This window comes from Somniosus microcephalus, unplaced genomic scaffold (genome assembly GCF_052327205.1).
Source record: "Somniosus microcephalus isolate GS21.2 unplaced genomic scaffold, FLI_Smic_1.0 unresolved_chr1, whole genome shotgun sequence".
NCBI classification, from domain to species: Eukaryota; Metazoa; Chordata; class Chondrichthyes; order Squaliformes; family Somniosidae; genus Somniosus; species Somniosus microcephalus.
This window is the reverse complement of record NW_028225179.1, coordinates 15,259,189-15,280,905: the sequence shown is the minus strand read 5'-3', so window position 1 is coordinate 15,280,905 and position 21,717 is coordinate 15,259,189. Positions and strand designations below refer to the sequence as shown.

General features: G+C 43.9%; 3 non-coding genes across 3 annotated transcripts; 1 reads left to right on the top strand and 2 right to left on the bottom strand.

The window, feature by feature from the left end:
* Nucleotides 1-811: 811 nt before the first annotated feature.
* trnas-acu (transfer RNA serine (anticodon ACU)) lies at nt 812-894 on the bottom strand. Its single transcript has one exon. It is a non-coding gene; the product is annotated as a tRNA-Ser (tRNA).
* A 1,485-nt stretch (nt 895-2,379) lies between these two features.
* On the bottom strand, nt 2,380-2,461 carry trnas-gcu (transfer RNA serine (anticodon GCU)). Its single transcript has one exon. It is a non-coding gene; the product is annotated as a tRNA-Ser (tRNA).
* A 3,709-nt stretch (nt 2,462-6,170) lies between these two features.
* trnap-ugg (transfer RNA proline (anticodon UGG)) lies at nt 6,171-6,258 on the top strand. The gene is given in 2 exon segments: nt 6,171-6,206; nt 6,223-6,258. It is a non-coding gene; the product is annotated as a tRNA-Pro (tRNA).
* The last annotated feature ends 15,459 nt before the right edge of the window (nt 6,259-21,717 follow it).

Below are 21,717 nucleotides of genomic sequence, written 5' to 3'. Positions count from 1 at the left end.
CCGGGGCTGTGAGCACTCGCGGTTTAAACAGACCCAGAATGATTCGCAACTGACCGCGACCCCGCCCATTATAGACAGGCCTGATTTTCAAAGCTTATGAAATCTATGGCAACATAAATCGGGCTGTTTCTAAAACGATGCCGGGTTTCATCTTGGACACCAAGTTGAAAATTTACTCCATTATCATTTTTCCCATTATCTCCGTCATTTTACTCCAGCCAAATGAACTGAGTTTAGGTGTCAGCCGTGGCTCAGCGGCAGCATACTCAAACCTCACTCCAGAGGCTTGAGTGCATAATCCAGGCTGACACTCCAGGGCAGTACTGAGGTAGTGCTGCACTGTCGGCAGTGCCGTCCTTCTAGTAAGATGTTAAACTGGGGCTTCAGATCCCATGAGAGAATGCTGAAAAGAACGAGGATTTCTCGCGCATTATTTATCTCTCAACCAAAGACCCAAAAACAGAAAATCTCGTCCTTAAGTTTGATAAATATATTTGAAATTCCAAAGGAGAAATTTATGTTCCTGTTCCCTAATCATTTGCCTCTGTTGCCGCTAGTCTTTTCATTCGGTGCCAATCTCAAAGGAAGGAAGAAGGAAGAGAGGGTTCTCACTCTCCGATTCACGATCTCATCTCCACTTTCATTCAAGGTGGGTTGAGAAATTTCTTGGAATATTTTAATTTGAACATGGTATGAGCAATGCAGGGGCACAGACCAGCAACACCAGTGCAATTTTCACGAAATTGTATTTCAAGTAAGATTCAGTGAAATGCTTGGAAAGTGCATCAGCATCAAACGTGTAAAACAGTAACGACGAGGATGGGATTACGAACCCACGCGTGCAGAGCACAATGGATTAGTAGTCCATCGCCTTAACCTCTCGGCCACCTCGTCTCACCAATATGCTGCTTTCAGACATTCCATTTCTTGCTTTTTACATCTAATTAGAACTACCCTGAAAGAAATTCAACTTCACCGCTTATCCTGCCCGTGCACACAGATCTACAATGTTGAAAATGTACAATCAGCTTAATTGTAAGCAACAGGCCTTCCGTTACTTCAGATGAGGGACTGTCAAAAATGGCCGGTTTCACGCCAGATTCAGAATATAAAAAGCGTCGCCCAGATAATTAAAAGACCTTTGTAGGACTTAGAACCTTCAATCTTCTGATAACTGAAGAATGTGCAACAGAAGTCAGATGCCTAATCCATTAGTCTATGCGGCCGCTGATACCGCTGAATCTCTTTTTATGGGGCGAATTGTGAGCAGGTTCAAGGAAACTGCTCGAAAAAAGAAGTGGATTGAGGAAAAGATAAAAATATTTCAACTGAATGAACAGGTCCTCTGTGAGCTGGATTCGCACCAGCGCAGTGAAACTCAATGCAAATGGGAATTGACATCGGCGGCTCGTTGGCCTAGGGGTATGATTCTCGCTTCGGGCATTTCACGATTAAAATGCGAGAGAACCCGGGTTCAAATCCCGGACGAGCCCTGACACATTTTCTTAAACTCAACAACTCGGTCATCAAAGCTGAAATCGCTCTGCTTCTAAAAAAACGGCATGATCCGAGATTGTGAGCTCTGCCATTTCAAACAGACACAGAATGATTCGCAACTGACCACGACCACGCCCATTATAGACAGGCCTGTTTTTCAAAGCTTATGAAATCCATGGCAACATCAATCGGGCTGTTTCTAAATCGATGCCCGGTTTAATCTTGGACGCCAAGTTGAAAGTTTACTCCATTATCATTTTTCCCATTATCTCCGTCATTTTACTCCAGCCAAATGAACTGAGTTTAGGTGTCAGCCGTGGCTCAGCGGTAGCATACTCAAGCCTCACTCCAGAGACTTGAGTGCATAATCCAGGCTGACACTCCAGGGCAGTACTGAAGTAGTGCTGCACTGTCGGCAGTGCCGTCTTTCTAGTAAGATGTTAAACTGGGGCTTCAGATCCCATGAGAGAATGCTGAAAAGAACGAGGATTTCTCGCGCATTATTTATCTCTCAACCAAAGAGCCAAAAAACAGAAAATCTCATCTTTAAGTTTGATAAATATTTTTGAAATTCCAAAGGAGAAATTTATGTTCCTGTTCCCTAATCATTTGCCTCTGTTGCCGCTAGTCTTTCATTCGGTGCCAATCTCAAAGGAAGGAAGAAGGAAGAGAGGGTTCTCAATCATCCGATTCGCGATCTCATCTCCACTTTCATTCAAGGTGGGTTGAGAAATTTCTTGGAATATTTTAATTTTAACAAGATATGAGCAATGCAGGGGCACAGACCAGCAACACCAGTGCAATTTTCACGAAATTGTATTTCAAGTAAAGTTCAGTGAAATGTTTGGAAAGTGCATCAGCATCAAACGTGTAATACAGTAACGACGAGAATGGGATTCGAACCCACGCGTGCAGAGCACAATGGATTAGCAGTCCATCGCCTTAACCTCTCGGCTACCTCGCCTCACCAATATACTGCTTTCAGACATTCCATTTCTTGCTTTTTACATCTAATTAGAACTACCCTGAAAGAAATTCAACTTCACCGCTTCTCCTGCCCGTGCACACAGATCTACAATGTTGAAAATGTACAATCAGCTTAATGTAAGCAACAGGCCTTCCGTTGCTTCAGATGAGGGACTGTCAAAAATGGCCGGTTTCACGCCAGATTCAGAATATAAAAAGTGTCGCCCAGATATTTAAAAGACCTTTGTAGGACTTGAACCTTCAAATAACTGAAGAATTTGCAGCCGAAATCAGACGCCTTATCCATTAGTCTATGCGGCCGCTGATGCCGCTGAATCTCTTTTTATGGGGTGAATTGTGAGCAGGTTCAAGGAAACAGCTCGAAAAAAGAAGTGGATTGAGGAAAAGATAAAAATATTTCCATTGAATAAACAGGTCCTCTGTGAGCTGGATTCGCACCAGCGCAGTGAAACTCAATGCAAATTGAAGGATGACATCGGCGGCTTGTTGGTCTAGGGTTATGATTCTCGCTTTGGGCAATTCAGCATTAAAATGCGAGAGGTCCCGTGTTCAAATCCCGGGCGAGCATTGACACATTTTGTTAAGCTCAACAACTCGGTCATCAAAGCTGAAATCGCTCTGCTTCCAAAAAAACGGCATGATCCGAGATTATGAGCTCTGCCATTTCAAACAGACACAGAATGATCCGGGACTGTGAGCACTCGCGGTTTAAACAGACCCAGAATGATTCGCAACTGACCGCGACCCCGCCCATTATAGACAGGCCTGATTTTCAAAGCTTATGAAATCTATGGCAACATAAATCGGGCTGTTTCGAAAACGATGCCCGGTTTAATCTTGGACGCCAAGTTGAAAGTTTACTCCATTATCATTTTTCCCATTATCTCCGTCATTTTACTCCAGCCAAATGAACTGAGTTTAGGTGTCAGCCGTGGCTCAGCGGCAGCATACTCAAGCCTCACTCCAGAGACTTGAGTGCATAATCCAGGCTGACACTCCAGGGCAGTACTGAGGTAGTGCTGCACTGTCGGCAGTGCCGTCCTTCTAGTAAGATGTTAAACTGGGGCTTCAGATCCCATGAGAGAATGCTGAAAAGAACGAGGATTTCTCGCGCATTATTTATCTCTCAACCAAAGACCCAAAAACCGAAAATCTCGTCTTTATGTTTGATAAATATTTTTGAAATTCCAAAGGAGAAATTTATGTTCCTGTTCCCTAATCATTTGCCTCTGTTGCCGCTAGTCTTTTCATTCGGTGCCAATCTCAAAGGAAGGAAGAAGGAAGAGAGGGTTCTCAATCTCCGTATTCACGATCTCATCCCCACTTTCATTCAAGGTGGGTTGAGAAATTTCTTGGAATATTTTAATTTTAACAAGATATGAGCAATGCAGGGGCACAGACCAGCAACACCAGTGCAATTTTCACGAAATTGTATTTCAAGTAATATGCAGTGAAATGCTTGGAAAGTGCATCAGCATCAAACGTGTAATACAGTAACGACGAGGATGGGATTCGAACCTGCGCGTGCAGAGCACAATGGATTAGCAGTCCATCGCCTTAACCTCTCGGCCACCTCGTCTCACCAATATACTGTTTTCAGACATTCCATTTCTTGCTTTTTACATCTAATTAGAACTACCCTGAAAGAAATTCAACTTCACCGCTTATCCTGCCCGTGCACACAGATCTACAATGTTGAAAATGAACAATCAGCTTAATGTAAGCAACAGGCCTTCCGTTACTTCAGATGAGGGACTGTCAAAAATGGCCGGTTTCACGCCAGATTCAGAATATAAAAAGCGTCGCCCAGATAATTAAAAGACCTTTGTAGCACTTGAACCTTCAAATAACTGAAGAATTTGCAACAGAAGTCAGATACCTATCCATTAGTCTATGCGGCCGCTGATGCCGCTGACTCTTTTTTTATGGGGCGAATTGTGAGCAGGTTCAAGGAAACTGCTCGAAAAAAGAAGTGGATTGAGGAAAAGATAAAAATATTTCAACTGAATTAACAGGTCCTCTGTGAGCTGGATTCGCACCAGCGCAGTGAAACTCAATGAAAATTGAAATGACATCGGCGGCTCGTTGGTCTAGGGGTATGATTCTCGCTTTGGGCATTTCACGATTAAAATGCGAGAGGTCCCGGGTTCAAATCCCGGACGAGCGCTGACACATTTTCTTAAACTCAACAACTCGATCATCAAAGCTCAAATCGCTCTGCTTCGAAAAAAACGGCATGATCCGAGATTGTGAGCTCTGCCATTTCAAACAGACACAGAATGATCCGGGGCTGTGAGCACTCGCGGTTTAAACAGACCCAGAATGATTCGCAACTGACCACGACCACGCCCATTATAGACAGGCCTGTTTTTCAAAGCTTATGAAATCCATGGCAACATCAATCGGGCTGTTTCTAAATCGATGCCCGGTTTAATCTTGGACGCCAAGTTGAAATTTTACTCCATTATCATTTTTCCCATTATCTCCGTCATTTTACTCCAGCCAAATGAACTGAGTTTATGTGTCAGCCGTGGCTCAGCGGTAGCATACTCAAGCCTCACTCCAGAGACTTGAGTGCATAATCCAGGCTGACACTCCAGGGCAGTGCTGAGGTAGTGCTGCACTGTCGGCAGTGCCGTCTTTCTTGTAAGATGTTAAACTGGGGCTTCAGATCCCATGAGAGAATGCTGAAAAGAACGAGGATTTCTCGCGCATTATTTATCTCTCAACCAAAGACCCAAAAACAGAAAATCTCGTCTTTAAGTTTGATAAACATTTTTGAAATTCCAAAGGAGAAATATATGTTCCTGCTCCCTAATCATTTGCCTCTGTTGCCGCTAGTCTTTCATTCGGTGCCAATCTCAGAGGAAGGAAGAAGGAAGAGAAGGTGCTCAGTCTCCGATTCGCGATCTCATCTCCACTTTCATTCAAGATGGGTTGAGAAATTTCTTGGAATATTTTAATTTTAACAAGATATGAGCAATGCAGGGGCACAGACCAGCAACACCAGTGCAATTTCCACGAAAATGTATTTCAAGTAAGGTTCAGTGAAATGCTTGGAAAGTGCATCAGCATCAAACGTGTAATACAGTAACGACGAGGATGGGATGCAAACCCACGCGTGCAGAGCACAATGGATTAGCAGTCCATCGCCTTAACCTCTCAGCCACCTCGTCTCACCGATGCAATGTTCTCAGACATTCCATTTCTTGCTCTTTGCATCTAATTAGAACTACCCTGAAAGAAATTCAAGTTCACCGCTTATCCTGCCCGTGCACAAAGATCTACATTGTTGATAATGTACAATCAGCTTAATGTAAGCAACAGGCCTTCCGTTACTTCAGATGAGGGACTGTCAAAAATGGCCGGTTTCACGCCAGATTCAGAATATGAAAAGTGTCGCCCAGATAATTAAAGGACCTTTGTAAGACTTGAACCTTCAATCTTCTGATAACTGAAGAATTTGCAACAGAAGTAAGATGCCTAATCCATTAGTCTATGCGGCCGCTGATGCCGCTGAATCTCTTTTTTATGCGGCGAATTGTGAGCAGGTTCAAGGGAACTGCTCGAAAAAAGAAGTGGATTGAGGAAAAGATAAAAATATTTCAACTGAATTAACAGGTCCTCTGTGAGCTGGATTCGCACCAGCGCAGTGAAACTCAATGCAAATGGGAAATGACATCGGCGGCTCGTTGGTCTAGGGGTATGATTCTCGCTTTGGGCATTTCACGATTAAAATGCGAGAGGTCCCGGGTTCAAATCCCGGACGAGCCCTGACACATTTTCTTAAACTCAACAACTCGGTCATCAAAGCTGAAATCGCTCTGCTTCTGAAAAAACGGCATGATCCGAGATTGTGAGCTCTGCCATTTCAAACAGACACAGAATGATCCGGGACTGTAAGCTTTCCCGGTTTAAACAGACCCAGAATGATTCGCAACTGACCGCGACCCCGCCCATTATAGACAGGCCTGATTTTCAAAGCTTATGAAATCTATGGCAACATAAATCGGGCTGTTTCTAAAACGATGCCCGGTTTAATCTTGGACGCCAAGTTGAAAGTTTACTCCATTATCATTTTTCCCTTTAGCTCCGTCATTTTACTCCAGCCAAATGAACTGAGTTTAGGTGTCAGCCGTGGCTCAGCGGTAGCAAACTCAAGCCGCACTCCAGAGACTTGAGCACATAATCCAGGCTGCCACTCCAGGGCAGTGCTGAGGTAGTGCTGCACTGTCGAGAGTGCCGTCTTTCTAGTAAGATGTTAAACTGGGGCTTCAGATCCCATGAGAGAATGCTGAAAAGAACGAGGATTTCTCGCGCATTATTTATCTCTCAACCAAAGTCCCAAAAACAGAAAATCTCGTCATTAAGTTTGATAAATATTTTTGAAATTAAATTGCCCGCAAAGGAGAAATTTATGTTTCTGCTCCCTAATCATTTGCCTGTGTTGCCGCTAGTCTTTCATTCGGTGCCAATCGCAGAGGACGGAAGAAGGAAGAGAGGGTTCTCAGTCTCCGATTCGCGATCTCATCTCCACTTTCATTCAAGGTGGGTTGAGAAATTTTTTGGAATATTTTAATTTTAACAGGATATGAGCAATGCAGAGGCACAGACCAGCAACACCAGTGCAATTTTCAGGAAATTGTATTTCAAGTAAGATTCAGTAAAATGCTTAGAAAGTGCATCAGCATCAAACGTGTAATATAACAGCGACGAGGATTGGATTCTAACCCACGCTTGTAAAGCACAATGGATTAGCAGTCCATTGCCTTAACCTCTCGGCCACCTTTTCTCACCGATACACTGCTCTCAGACATTCCATTTCTTGCTTTTTGCATCTAAGTAGAGCTACCCTGAAAGAAATTCAACTTCAGGTGAGGGACTGTCAAAAATGGTCGGTTTAACGCCAGATTCAGAATATAAAAAGTGTCACCCAGATAACTAAACGACCGTGGTAGGACTCGAACCTTCAATCTTCTGATAGCTGAAGCATTTGGTACGGAAGTCAAACGTCTTATCCATTAATCTGTGCGTCCGCTGATACCGGTGTAACTCTTTTTACGGGGCGAATTGTGAGCAGGTTCAAGGAAACTGCTCGAAAAAAGAAGTGGGTTGAGTAAAAGATAAAAATATTTCAACTGAATAAACAGGTCCTCTGTGAGCTGGATTCGCACATTTTGTTAAACTCAACAACTGGGTCATCAAAGCTGAAATCGCTCTTCTTTAAAAAAAACCGGAATGATCCGGGACTGGGAGCTCTGCCGTTTTTAACAGACACAGAATGATCCGGGACTGTGAGTACTCCCGGTTCGAACAGACCCAGAATGATTCGCAACTGACCACGACCCCGCCCATTATAGACAGGCCTGATTTTCAATGCTTATGAAATCGATGGCAACATAAGTCGGGCTGTTTCTTTACCGAGCGGCCGATTACGATGCCCGGTTTTTCCTGGACGCCAAGTTGAAGGTTTACTCCATTATAATTATTCCCTTTATCTCCGACATTTCACTCCAGCCAAATGAACTGAGTGTAGGTGTCAGCCCTCGCTCAGCGGTAGCAAACTCAAGCCCCTCTCCAGAGAATTGAGCACATAATCCAGGCTGACACTCCAGTGTAGTACTGAGGTAGTGCCGTCTTTCTAGTAAGATGTTAAACCGGGTCTCAGATCCCATGAGAGTATGCCGAAAAGAACGAGGATTTCTCGCCCATAATTTACCTCTCAACCAAAGAAACTAAAAGAGAAAATCTCGTCATTAAGGTTGATAAATATTTTTGAAATTGCATTGCCTCCTAAAGGAGAAATTTATGTTTCTGCTCCCTAATCATTTGCCCCTGTTCCCGCATTCGGTTCCAATCTCAGAAGGAGGAAGTGAGAGTCCATTTTGGTGGTGGGGCAGAAATTGAGCCCTCGGCTGTGAGCTTCAATTTCGTCTTGTTGAAGGGTGAGGTCGGATAGGTTGACGATGGACTTCCCTGTGGTTTCAACCGTGGTACCGGGGGTGGCTTGGTTGCTGCTGCTGGTGATCACCTTGTGATAAATGGCAGTTAGAAAGATTACCTGTAAACATCTGACATTATTCTCTGACTATATAAGCTGTGTCTTTATGCATCTCTCCACTTCACCTGACGAAGGAGCAGCGCTCTGAAAGCTTGTGACTTCAAATAAAGCTGTTGGACTATAACCTGGTGTTGTGTGACTTCTTACGTTTGTCCACCCCAGTCCAACTCCGGCATCTCCACACCATGATAAGATATAGATCACAGAGTTAACATCAAAGTCAGGCTCATTTTCCAATGAGGCAGGAAACCGCGAACAAGGAGGAAGGGAATGAAGGACAGAGGGAAGGAAGGGAGGAAGGAGGAATTAGCTCTCGATTCGATCTTTGTTCCATTAGAGCTGGGTGATATATTAGTTTGAGAAAGTGGGGGAATTTTAACAAACAGGGAGAGAAAAGATTTTTATTTGGGGAAAGTAATATTTTCAGGCCACGTATCTTCCAAACAGATTAACAGTCCTGCGAATATAACCACTCACCAACCTCGATCTAACATTATTATCCAAAAGGAGTCATCCAAAAATCCCTTTTATTTCAGTATTTCTGTTTGCAAACGGCAGGACCAATCTTGAATAAAGTCCCCTTTACCGCACGTCCTGCCGAGCTCCCAGATTGACAATGTGGAAAATGCGGATTAGGCTTCTGTAAATAAACGGATTTACATATTTACCTCACAGTTTCGGCACTTCTGGGACTGAATTCCTGCTTTAAAGAATAATATTGCCGTTTTCTTGTGATGTACTGAACACAGGCTGATTTTCTGGCCGGTATTATTTGAAGACTTGTGGAATGTCTCCAGGCCGAGGGAACTGGTTCTATTAAAATGTTAGGGCGCTGCCCGGGATTGGAACCCGGGATCTTTTGCATTTAAAATTTTTGTAAATTCCCAAAACAAGAATCTCACCCCAGAACAAAGAGCCGCTAACCCTGCACTGAGTGTTTAATCTCGGCAATGATAATTTCACATGCATAAAGCAGTTATTTTACATCAGAGACAGTGTTAAATCTCATATATTGTTCAAATGCATCAATGTATGAATATGACATTAAATGTGTTTAAATCCAGAGGGGGGATTTAAAGCAGATTCGGGGCCAATGGTTTCCAAGGTGATCACACTTGTGGCTCTCTTACCTCTCTCTCCCCTTCCGCCCACACGCTGCCGGTTTTTAAACCTTGTTTTAAATCTGCTGCTCTGAGCCAGTGCTTTCCACAGTCTCACAACCCTGTTTACAAATACCGTATCAGTGCTTGACTTCTCTGTTTATTAGTTATGATTCACCTTGAGGTGCAATGGTGGCGTTTGTGACGTCAAATTAAAAGGCGGCCTTTTGGAAACACATTGGGTCAAAGTTTCTTTTTGCACAGAATTGAACCTGAATCTTTCACGATGGAATATTCTATTTGCTGCATCACAATAAACAATATCATGTTATAAATGTTGGCTCATTAGTTCCCCAGTGTAAGAGGAGGAATTGACTGATGCCCTCATTTATTTCATGTAAGACGGAAATACAGGTATTCATTCAGAATCAATTCACAGATTGGCACTGAGATAAACAAAGCGGGAGATACAGACAGCATCGGGAGACATGGCAAATAGACAAGAGAGCTGGTGAAATACAAAAACGGCCTGAGACTCCAGAAGACAGTGACCGGTAGCTGATTAACATCAGTGAGTGGAGGCGAGACATGGTCTCGGGATTCGGTCACGTGGTTTAGCTGGTCAAAGCATCTGTCGAATTAAACAGGCGACCCTGGGTTCGACTCCCAACGGGGCCTTTGTTTTACTTAAGACTCTCGTGTGAAAAAGCTTAAATCCTTTTAAATGTAACTGCGGCTGCACGAGTTCCCATCTGGGTGAAGGCTCCAGTCGCTGCGGGGCCTGGGTCGAATTTCACCGCTATCCTAATTTCTGGTGGTGCTGATTTTGGCCTTCACCAAAAATCCATCTTTTTTCAGCAGTGCCGTGCATTACATTGTTGTGGTCCGAGATGCAGTAGTTGATGTGATGTTTAGTGGGTTAGTACTCTGCGTTGTGGCTGCAGCAACTTCGGCTCGATTGCTAGACACGGCACAGATTTTTCTTCTTTCCTCAATCAATAGCCTCTCCTTTACTTTCCTCCTTCAATTTCATTGAAAGTTTCCTGCGGTATTACCTTCATCTAACATTCACTTTCACCTACTAACACTGCCAAATGTGCTGTGCTGCCACCACTGTTCCTGGGGCCAAATGTCCCATTCGCCCCAATCTGAGTTGGTGCCTTGAAGCCAGTCAATACATTTAGACCCGCGGGACCGCTCGAAAGTCAAGCTCTGCGAAAGCAGGGCCTGCCTTTGGAACCAACGCAGCCCGATTACACAAGAAAATTCCTAAGGAAATGAAGTGCACTGGGGAGGCTAACTGAAGAACTCGGTTTGTTTACCTGGTACTCGGCACTTTTCCCTAAACAGTTGAGGAGCGTGAGCGACGGGAAGCATTACATAGCTGCGGATGAAGGTGAAATATGCAATGATTTCAAACTAGTTATTAAAAAGGATAATGGAAACTCAGGAGGTATGAAGGAGAGTAAGGGACGCTCCGGTTGTAACAGACAGGGTAAGAGACACTCTGAATGTAACAGACAGTTTAAGGGACGCTCCGGAATTACCAGGCAGGGTAAGGGACGCTGCCGTTGTACCAGACAGGCTAAGGGACGCTCCGGGTGTATCAGATATCTAAGCGACGCTCCGGATGTACCAGACAGTTTAAGGGATGCTCGGTGTTTACCACAGAGGGTAAGGGACTCTCCTGTTGTACCAGACAGGGTAAGGGAGGCTCCGGATGTATCAGATATCTAAGCGACGCTCCGGATGTACCAGACAGTGTAAGGTACGCTCCAGTAGTACCAGAGAGTTTAAGGGACGTTCCGGATGTATCAGATAGGTTAAGGGACGCTCCGGATCTACCAGGCAGGGTAAGGGACGCTCCAGAGGTATCAGAGAGGCTGATGGATGCAGAGTTATTACTTTCTAAACCTCAAATTTTTTAAGTATCAATAAAATGAAAAGTTTAATCCGAATGTAACAGATGTTCTGCCGTGTCCCACGTGGGGCAATGAGAAGGTAGAATGGGGCTGGATGGGACATTTGCAGCGCTCAAAAATAAATTTATAACTGACACAGATTCCCCCACCCAATACATTAATAAATAATACAGATACATCTAAATACATTTATAACGAATAGAAATGCAAAAGCAGACACGGTGGCATAGTGGTTAGCACTGTTGCCTCATAGCACCAGGGACCCGTGTTCGAATCCGACCTCGGGCGACTGTCTGTGTGGAGTTTCCACATTCTCCCCGTGGTTGTGTGGGTTTTCTCCGGGTGCTCTGGTTTCCTCCCACAGTCCAAGAATGTGCGGGTTAGGTAGATTGGCTATGATAAATTGACATTTAGTGCTAGGGGGATTAAATATGTGGGGTTACGGGGATAGGGTGGGATATGTGTTGGTACGGGGATCGGGTGGGATATGTGTTGGTGCAGGCTCGATGGGCCGAAATGGCCTCTATCAGCAGTGTGGGGTTTCTGTGATTTCTGTGGAACCCAATAGCAGCTCACAAATACATTGTTATCTAATATCCTCACACACAAATATACCTACAACCATCACAGGTAATTGTTTGCTAAAAAATACTTTAATTGATTGTCTTTAAAGCCATGATATTTACATGGCAGCTTGCATTGTACTTCCACCAAAGACGCTGGAGATTGTTGGAGAATGATTTGTGTCCTGACCGATTATTTCTTAGGCAGATTAGAACAAGTTTTGGGCACATGTCCAATTTTAGAAGGCGACGTTAAAAAGGGGCTCACGTGGGACCTTGCGCAAATTTCAATCTACAATCCCCAAAGCGAGATTCATACCCGTAGACTTAAGTGTCATTCTGTCTAGAATACAGATCCAATCAACTGGTTATCAAACATAAATTCAAATGGATTTGTCATGTATTGTCCATTGCCTTTTGACTGATTCAGGGATGCAGACTATTGGAGATGGCAGTTTTACATTCCAAATGCCAATGATCTGTCATGTGCGGCCGCAGTTCCATTCCCGTTCCAAGCCCTCTTTTTACTGTCGATGACTTGCCCGGAATGTGCTTGGAGAAGTGTTAGAATCGCAGTACAGCCCTTCATACTGTCGCTTCCTCTAATCTCCGTCCAGGATTCTCACCAGTGCAAGGCTCATCAGCTTGAGCTACTGTTTAATTTGTTCTCGGCATTAACTGTGCTGATGCTTCAGCTTGTTCCACTACACGGCATCTCCAAATTTGTCGATTGCACCTCGAGGACACTTTTCATACGTAAACCTGCAACAACTGCCGGAGAAAGAGATTCAATTTCATCGGTTCCAACAACAGTGGCCCAGAAATTCGGGTCTCCACGGGTGAGTATCCACGGGGCACTCACCCGTAAGCCCAATGGAAGTGCCACTTTCCTGCATGCCCGGGAAACCGGCACTTCCATTCCCCTGAACGAAGAGGTTCAGTGGTCGAACGCATGCGCAGGAGGGGCTGCGCGTGTGCAGCGAAATTACATTTTTTTTCCAGGTTTTCCCGGAAGGGGAAGCCTGGAGAAGTTAGACATTTAAACAGCAGTCGCAAGGCCTGCTTTTTACAAGTTAAGTGGTGAACTAATGAAAATTGAAACATATTTTCCACAGGTTTATTATTTTTAAATACTTTAAAGCAAGGTAAGTTTATTTTTAGCCCCGTTAGAAAAAGAAATTATTTTTTTCAAAAATTTAAATTAGTGTATATAATAGTTATTTCATGTAAATTATAGTTTATTTAAAAAATGTGATATTTTATTCAAATTTATTTGACGATTTAGTGCTGTTTTGCGGCAATAGTATTTATAACTTTTGACAGGTCATCCTATCAATCTTATGAATGGAGCATTCCCTGCTCCGATTTGCTCCCCATGGCCCACGTGATCCCAGGGGATGCTTCGAACTAACTGCGCCCCTGGGATACGCAAGCACTGCACGCCAGCAGCTGGACCAGGCCCCGGATCGGAATTTCATGGGGGCCCACAGATCAATGGCCGGCACGCTAGGTAAGTGCAGGTCGGGGGCTTGCACCCGCGGGAAGCTCCCGACCCGAATTTCTGGGCCATTTGCCCAGAAATTCGGGTCCCAACGCGTGAGTACGTGCGGGGTACTCACGCATGGACACGATGGAAGTGCCGGTTTCTTGCATGCACTGCACATGCGCGGGAAACCGGTACGTACGATCCTCGGGACCAAGGGGTTCAGAGGTTGAACACGTGCATACGGGAGTCTGCACACGCGCTTTGAACTTACGTTTTTTTTACAGGTTTTTCCGTGAGGGTAAGTCTTTAGGTTTTAGAAATGTAAAAACCAGGCATAAGGCCTGCATTTTAAAAGGTAAGTGGTCAATTAATTAAAATTAAAACATTTTTTCCACAGGTTTATTGTTCTTAAATACTTTAAAGCAAGGTAAGTTTATTTTTAGCCCCATTTTTTATAAAATTATTTTTTTCAAAAATTTAAATTATTTTTTAAAGTAGTTATTTAATGTAATTTATACTTTATTTAAAAATTGTGATTTAAAAAAGAAATTATTTGAAGGTTTACTGTTATTTTGGGGGCCGTATATTCATAAGTTTAGACAGGTCTTCCTGTCAATCTTATGAATGGCCTTTTCCCTCCTCTGATTGGCGACCCATGGCTCACATGATCCCAGGGGACGCATCACACTAACTACGCCCCTGGGACACGCAAGCACAGTGCGCCAGGAGTTGGAGCAGGCCCCGGAACGGAATTCCACAGGAGCCCAGAGCTCAACTGCCGGCGCGCTAGCTAAGTGCAGGTCGGGGTCTTGCACCCGTGGTAAGCCCCCGACCCGATTTTCTGGGCCAATAATTATGTTTCCTTTTCATTCTCCAGGTGTATTTCCAAATGACTGGACAGTTATTGACTTTCGCTGAACAATAATTAGTGTTTTCAGTGGAACAAAACTTTTAACACTCTTACACAAAAAGGAAAAGAGGGCGGAGCCACGGTGGCACCAAAAACCGTCACACAAGCTTTTCACAGAGGCTGTGCACTAAAATCTTGCAGAATTTAACAGTGGAAGAGGCACAGAATCTTTCTCTTTCTCCTTCTTAGTTCCATCATAGACCGCCTGAGGCTATTTTCCCCAAACGATTCTTCAATTTCTGATGTTTGTAATTTAAACTCATTTGGAAAATCAGTCAATTATAAGCCAAACGTACTGATTATCTTTCTAATTCTTTTGAAACTCGTTAATGTAATCAATCTGCAAAGTGCTCACTTTCTACGCTCCCAGGTCCCTTTATTATCTTGAAAACTTCGATCAAATCACATCTCGCCACCCTCTTTTTAAAAATCCCAGGGAATACAACCAAAGTTTATATAATCTCTTCTTGTAGTTTAACCCTGGAATTGTGGAAAATCTCTGCGCTCCCGCCAAGGCCAACATATCCTTCCTGAGGTATGTCTATCCAGGGATTTGTATAGCTGAAGCATAACTTCTACCCCCATGTATTTTAGTCTTCTAGATAAAAATGTCAGCATTCCTCAGCCTTTTTGATTTTTTTAAACTGTTTGACTAATTCTGATTTGAATGATCGATGTGCATCGATCCCCAAGTCTCTTTGGACCTCCACTGTTTCTAGCTTTTCACCATTTAGGAAATATTATCCTGTTCTATCCTTTTTAGTTGCATGGTTGCTGACCTTACATTTGCCTACTTTAAAATCAATTTCTCACAGGCTTGCCCATTCCTTTAAGCTATTAATATCTCTTTGTAATTGATGCTTCCATCTACACTGCGTAGATTGCCGCCAATCCTAGAATCATCAGTTCAATTGCAATTAAAGCACTTTGTCATTGTTCAAACTGATTTAAAAATACAACCGGGTCTTTAAACACGTTTGTAACTCTAGGCCAATGTTTTGAAAAGTTCAAATTTATTTCCTACCATGGCAACGGTAACTTCAAGGCTGGACCTTGGAGTGAAACTGATCTTTTGTTAAAGAAAGTTTTGTTTTGGCTTGTCTCAGCCTTTCTGCACCAGCGTTTTTAACTTAAGTTGTAGTTCAGAGCACAGCTTTGATTGACAGGCAATGCCAGGCCTAGAATTTGGTCCGCATACAGCTTAGGTTGACAGGTAATGGCAGGCCTGGGGACTGGTCAATATACAGCTTAGATTGACAGGCAATGCCAGGCCTGGAGCCTGGTCAATATACAGCTTAGATTGACAGGCAATGCCAGGCCTAGAGTCTGGTCGACAAACAGCTTAGATTGACAGGCAATGCCAGGTCTGGAGTTTGTTCAATATACAGCTTAGATTGACAGGCAATGCCAGTCCTGGAGTCTGGACAACATACAGCATAGATTGACAGGCAATGCCAGTCCTGGAGTCTGGACAACAAACAGCATAGATTGACAGGTAATGCCAGGCCTAGAGTTTGGTCAACATACTGCTTAGATTGATAAGCAATGCCAGGCCTGGAGTTTGGTCAATATACAGCTTAGATTGACAGGCAATGCCAGGCCTGGAGTTTGGTCAACATACAGCTTAGATTGACAAGCAATGCCAGGCCTGGATTTTGGTCAACATACAGCTGAGATTGACAGGCAATGTCAGGCCGGATTCTGGAACTGCTTTGGTTGCCATTCCTGGTTTCTAGCTGCTGTTGTTTTTCCTCCTCTCTCTGTCACCTCCCTGATAGTTGTTAATTCTGATGTCACCACATTGTGTGTAAACGTGAGCTGCCCAGTGTAACAATTGCCTGCCTTTATAACCTTCTGCCCACACCCTCCATGAGGGGACTTCGTTATTCTTATTAAACATTTTATTAGTACATTTGTTGTCTGCTTGGCCCGCTCATTCTTGGATTGGGCCTTTATCACATTTCATCGTAAGGTCCCTGCAAGAGTCACTGTTGCCCTTCTCAAAAGGTCCTGCCCGAGTGAGCTTTGTAGTGTATGTGCCTTTAAGAGCCCCATGTGTACGGTAATGCCGGTAATGGCCACTCGGGCTATATAAGCCTGTATATTGTGTTGTATCAGATAGTTCCCCTCCAGACTTAATTTAGTAAACACCTGTGAAACCAACTCCTGTCTTCAGTGTCTCTATCAACACACGGACACAACAAGCTTTTGGACAGAATATTCAACCCACAACATCCAAGATAATACTCCTATATTTTAGTTAATGTTTACAGCTGTTATTTATTTCGCCCTCTCCTTCTTGGACTCGACCTCTATTGGTGGTGAGCAGTCTCCAATTCCCTCACAACAAACTCCCCCTTTCTATGATACCTGTAAGAGATTGAGGACTATATGATTAGTACAGTGATCCTTCACTGACTGTCACGTTAAGACACCATATAACTGGATATCTGTTAAACCCGCTATCAAATTGAATACAGCTCACACGTGTGTGTGTTCCATTTTCCTGAATCCTGCTGCATTGCCTTGGATTGTCGATGGTGAAAGCAGTCTAACTCCTGCCACAGAGCTCATTCACGATTGCGCTCTTGATGGTTGTGGTTTGACTTCTGTCCCATTTCGACTTCCCTGGTCTTCAAACAACAACAAGATTATGTCCTTCGCTTGGCTCACCAATGTTGTCTTAAACAGTGTTCTGTTTGTTCACTTGAGTAGTAATGAGTTCATTCGTCTGGTTATAGTCATTTTATTCTTTAACTTCAGCAGTGCTGCTTGAACAATGCAAAAACTCTGCCTAATATAGTAGTCTCTGGCCATTACATAGTCCAGGGACACAAATATTAATTTTCTTCAATATACATCAACAAATTTAGAAGCACGTAAAAACACAGTAGCCTTGCTGTGGTAAGCGTAACCATTCTAGTTGCTAGACTTTCTTAACATAACATAACATTTCCAATCTAAACATTCTATCATGAAAGTATCCAAGGCCGGTTGGTTGCGAACATTGGCTGTTGCTGAGTGAAATCTATCTGTCTGTCTCTCTCGCTCTCTATCTCTCTCCCACTCTCTCTCCAATGATACCCATCAAATTTTCCCTATATCGAATGAACTAAACATGCAAACCTTTCCGAAGCGGAATTAACTGAGTTCCATATGTCAACACCAATACATTTCTGGAATGGCAATGGATTTCTCATGACACAATAGATTTCTGGAACCACAATTGATTTCTGGAATGGCAATGGATTTCTACCATCCCAGCAGATACCTAGAACCACAGTTTATTTTTCCTGTCCCTATAGGTATCTGAAATATCAATGGATTTCCCCCATCGCAATTTATTTCCTTAGAATTCTTCCAAGGGTGACAGACATTGACCTTTAACCATCCGGTTCCCATGTGAGTGTGTCTCTTTGTGGTGTGGTCTGTTGGTCCCACTTGTAGTTAGATGTAATGTGTAAGATAGGATGGGCTGTTACGTCTCGGTGAAGAGGTCACACCGGTTCGAGCTTGTTATGGTGAGGGACACTGAGAGGCTTAATTTGCTGTTCCAGTGAAATCATTGCTGGGTTTAAATAAAACGTTTTAAAATAATCGGGTTTACAAACTGTGTTAAAAATGGACAGGCCAGATTTTAACCCAGAGAATGCAGTGCATGTATTGAATTAATCCCTGAAATGTGAACTTCTGTAAAAGGTAACAGGACTGAAGTCTGTTATTTTGAAATAAAGCGCATGTAGAAGGCATTTTGTGTACAGCAATTCTAGACTTTATTTCAAAGGTTAGACATAAAACTGGACTGAGCCTGAGATTTTTTTGTTACAGTATTTAGTTGTTATCACTTTATTCATCATTTTTATTTAATCTGTATGAAATAGTATATGGACCATAACAGAGCAGGAAAAACAAAAGAAAGACTTGCATTTATATAACGCCTTTCACGACGACCGGATGTCACAAAGCGCTTTACAGCCAATCAAATACTTTTGAAGTGTTGTCACTGTGCTAATGTCCGAATCACAGCAGCCAATTTGCGCACAGCAAGCTCCCCCAAACAGCAATTTGATAATGACCAGACAATCTGTTTCTGTTATGTTGATTGAGGGATCACTATTGGCCAGGACACTGGGGAGAACTCCCCTGCTCTTCTTCAAAGTAGTGCCGTGGGATCTTTTATGTCCACCTGAGAGGGCAGACGGAGTTTTGTTGTAACGCCTCATTCGAAATACGGCTCCTCCGACACTGCAGCACTCCTTCAACACTGCGCTTGATTGTCAGCCTAGATTTTTGCGCTCAGGTCTCTGGAGCGGATGTGAACACACAAACATCTGATTGAGAGGGTAGTGGGCTACCCACTGTACCACAGCTGAGAATGTACAACACAGGACAGTGCTGTGGGTCCCTGTGCAGCTTAGTAATACACGCAAAGGGTTATGAGCAGCTGGGAACCCTCCTGTGCTAAGTGATGGGCAGGGTCACTTACACAAGACTGAGTGCTTGTATTGTGCAGCCTCCAGGCGTCACCTTTGGAATTAGACCCAAAAGTGTATTACTGCAGAATAGACATATGTGTTAAACTTATTCTCTGTCCCTTACTTTATTTCTCTTTTTATCATTGTCTGCCTTTCTTGTCTCTGTCTCTCTGTGTATATTTCTCTTCCTCGGTCTCTTTTCTATGTGTTTCTCTGTCTTGTTAATTCTGCCTGTGTTATTTTCAGTTTACTAAATGGGAATGGCATAATCATCAAAGGCAGTTGAGGCCAATTCATTAAATATATTCAAGAAGGAGTTGGGTAGAAAGCATGGACGGGGTACTGAATTTGGATGATCAGCCATGATCTCATTAATTGGCAGAGCAGGCTCGAGGGGCCGAATGGCCTACTCCTGCTCCTATCTCTATGTTTCTGCCTCCCTATTGCTGTTTTTATCTTTTCGATCTGTCACTCTGCCTTTTTTCTGCCAGAGTCTGTCTCTCTCTGTTACTGTCAGTCTGCCTCTGGTTGTCTCTGACACCTATGTCTCCTCTGTCCATCAGCCACATTGTCGCTCTTACTCGGTGTCTGCAACTTTTTTCTCTTTCTCTTTCTGTCTGCCTCTGTTTATTTCTGAGTCTCTGTTTCTCTGTGTGTAACCGTTTCTCTTTTTGTCTGCTTCTGTTTGTTTCTTTTTACCTTTGTATCTCTGTCTTTCTCTATCATACTGTTTCACTATCATTCCATTCCTGGTTTTGTATTTCTCTTTCACTGTATTATTAATGCTCACTCCATTTCTTTATCACTTATTTACGTCTGTCAGTTTTTCATTCCCATACTGTCCCTCTTTCTTCTATCTCACATTTTCTTAATTTCTCTCTTTGGCTTCTCCACCTCTTTCTAATGCTTTTAGAATTAATAATCAACTTTAATTCCAGTGTTCACGGACTTCATAGATGTATTGCTATTCTTAGACATTATTGGTGTATTATGTTTTATATAAATAAAAACACACTTAACAATATAATTATGAAATATAAACAGGAAATGGTGGACACACTCAGCAGGTCATGTAGCATCTGTGGAGAAACAAATTTAAGGTTTCAGGTCGATGACCTTTCATCAGAGCTGGAAAAATTTAGAGCTGTCCCAGGTAGTGTGCAAGTAAAGATGCAGGGAAAGGGGTAGGGGAGGAAAGAACAAAGCGGGAGGTCTGTGATAGTGTGGAAGGCAGGAGAGATTGAATGGCAAAAGAGATGATGGTGTGACGGAAAGGGCGATGGGATTGGGACAAGTAAAGCAACAGATGCTTGGTCGAGAAAAGGTGTAAATGGGAAAAGAATCATCAAAGGCTGCCGGCCAAACAAAATGGGGTCAGGGGATTGTGTCCTGAAATTGTTGATCTCGATGTTGAGTCTGGAGGGCTGTAATGTGTTAAATCGAAAGATGAGGTGCTGTTCCTCGAGCTTATGTCGAGCTTCATTGGAACAGTGTAGGTGGCCGAGGACAGAGAGATCAGAGTGGGAGTGGAGCAGAGAATTAATGTGACAGGTGACCGGAAGCTCGGAGTCACCCTTACAGACTGAATGGAGATGGCCGAGGACAGAGAGATCAGAGTGGGGGTGGAGCAGAGAATTAATGTGACAGGTGACCGGAAGCTCAGAGTCACCCTTACAGACTGAATGGAGATGGCCGAGGACAGTGAGATCAGAGTGGGAGTGGAGCAGAGAATTAATGTGACAGGTGACCGGAAGCTCAGAGTCACCCTTACAGACTGAATGGAGATGGCCGAGGACAGTGAGATCAGAGTGGGGGTGGAGCAGAGAATTAATGTGACAGGTGACCGGAAGCTCGGAGTCACCCTTACAGACTGAATGGAGATGGCCGAGGACAGTGAGATCAGAGTGGGAGTGGAGCAGAGAATTAATGTGACAGGTGACCGGAAGCTCAGAGTCACCCTTACAGACTGAATGGAGATGGCCGAGGACAGTGAGATCAGAGTGGGGGTGGAGCAGAGAATTAATGTGACAGGTGACCGGAAGCTCGGAGTCACCCTTACAGACTGAATGGAGATGGCCGAGGACAGTGAGATCAGAGTGGGGGTGGAGCAGAGAATTAATGTGACAGGTGACCGGAAGCTCGGAGTCACCATTACAGACTGAATGGAGATGGCCGAGGACAGAGAGATCAGAGTGGGGGTGGAGCAGAGAATTAATGTGATAGGTGACCGGAAGCTCGGAGTCACCCTGACAGACTGAATGGAGATGGCCGAGGACAGAGTGATCAGAGTGGGAGTGGAGCAGAGAATTAATGTGACAGGTGACCGGCAGCTCGGAGTCACCCTTACAGATTGAATGGAGATGGCCGAGGACAGAGAGATCAGAGTGGGAGTGGCGCAGAGAACTAATGTGACAGGTGCCCGGAAGCTCAGAGTCACCCTTACAGACTGAATGGAGATGGCCGAGGACAGTGAGATCAGAGTGGGAGTGGAGCAGAGAATTAATGTGACAGGTGACTGGAAGCTCGGAGTCACCCTTACAGACTGAATGGAGATGGCCGAGGACAGTGAGATCAGAGTGGGAGTGGAGCAGAGAATTAATGTGACAGGTGACCGGAAGCTCGGAGTCACCCTTACAGACTGAATGGAGATGGCCGAGGACAGAGAGATCAGAGTGGGGGTGGAGCAGAGAATTAATGTGACAAGTGACCGGAAGCT